Genomic DNA, 1,586 nt, shown 5'->3' with positions numbered 1-1,586 from the left:
TCAAAACTGAAGGATGATTTCAATTTCATCTTCAATATACCAACATTATGTACCTAGGAATTAGTTCTTGGATTCTGTCAAAGAACCCAATCCTTAAGCATTATGTGGCCACTTAAAATGCTAATTAATATCAAACACTTAAAATATTAAATATTAAGTGTTTGGTAATGGTGGGGTAAAGGCAGGAAATAGATGAATTTAACTGCCTTGATAAAAGGATCCTAGATGTGTGAGTCTGTGAAAAAAATTTTCATATTTCTAAGTGGTTAAGGGCAACATCACACAACCCAATAATATGAAGTTAAATAAAAATTTATATAAATAAATTTTATATTAAAATATTTATTTTAATATAAAAAATTAAAAAGTCTTTTTTTCCCCAATAAAAGAGAGAGGAATGTGAATATTGCACATACAAACTGGGGATCTGTCAATGACAACAAAGAATGTGTTGGTTCATATCAAATCCAAGAATATTGGACAACCAAACATTTAAACTTCTGGAGTTTCTTGCAATATGCAGCATTCATTATGGTAGTTAGGTCCCTTCACGGGTTTTCTGCAGGTCTGAAGCTATGTTTCTTGTGTCACTGCAGGGATCTCCACCTTCAGAGCTTCTTTTATTTTCCTCTTTGCAGTCTTTATCAACTTCATTGCCTGGAGATTTCCAGGATTGTTTAGAGGATTTCTTTGAAGTATATGAATTTTTCCATTTTGAGCCTCCTTTATCATTCTTTCTTCTGCCTTTTCCATCTTCTCCTTTGTCACCTTCTTCCTCACTGCTAGCATCTGCAGTATTTCTGCCTTCTCCCTCAGTTTCTGAATAGCTCTGTTGCTGACTTACCTGGTAACCAGTAAACTTTACTCCTGGGTTATTTTCCATTTCCCACAATTCTTCATTAAATCCTTTCCATTTGTTAGACTTTTCAAACTTGTCTTTGTATTCCTTACGTGGAAAAAGGTCTTTGAAACCTAGAAATGCAGTTTCCTGGGTGCCAAAAAGGAAGATAGGATATTTGTTTGTTGGAGGCTTCACAGCTCCCTCTGAATGTTCATCAATTTGTCTTTTAAACCCTAGTCCAGTTCTCTTTCTGTCCATCACAGTGCTGCCTCAGAAATGTGGACAATGTTATTCTGAAGGCTTGAACTCATTGGTCATTAGATTATTTTAATCTTCTTGTTTTTTAAATTAACTTCTATGTGGTAAATTCTTATCTGTGCCTGCCCCTGTGGGTAGCCCATCATCTTTATTGTTGTTGTTGTTGTTAAATTCTTTTATTGGTACCTTTTAGGTATACAACACAATTACATTTCTCATTGGGAATTGTACCTTTACATAATGCATCTTGGTTCTTATTTTCCCCCAATTCCTAGCCCTCCCTTTACCCCCTCCACCCTTCCCTATTTACAAAGACTTTATTTCCATTTTTTCCATTTCTAAGCATTTTTCCTTTCCCTTCTTTCCTTTCCCTTGCCCCTACCACTACCCCTACCCCTTTGGACCTTTTCTTCCTATTTTGCATTATCAATTATTTATTCTAATCATTGGTACATTTTAGGTATACAATATAATGACATTCATCAGT

General features: G+C 34.9%; 1 pseudogene; it reads right to left on the bottom strand.

Annotated features, from left to right (window-relative positions):
* Positions 1-538: 538 nt before the first annotated feature.
* LOC101719012 (hepatoma-derived growth factor-related protein 3 pseudogene) lies at positions 539-1,099 on the bottom strand (annotated as a pseudogene).
* Between the last annotated feature and the right edge of the window lie 487 nt (positions 1,100-1,586).

Source organism: Heterocephalus glaber, unplaced genomic scaffold, assembly GCF_053883595.1.
Source record: "Heterocephalus glaber isolate CG9 unplaced genomic scaffold, H.glaber_assembly_v1.0 deba00001481, whole genome shotgun sequence".
Classification (NCBI taxonomy): Eukaryota; Metazoa; Chordata; class Mammalia; order Rodentia; family Bathyergidae; genus Heterocephalus; species Heterocephalus glaber.
Note: the sequence above shows the minus strand (reverse complement) of the source record. Positions and strands in the feature narration are given on the sequence as shown.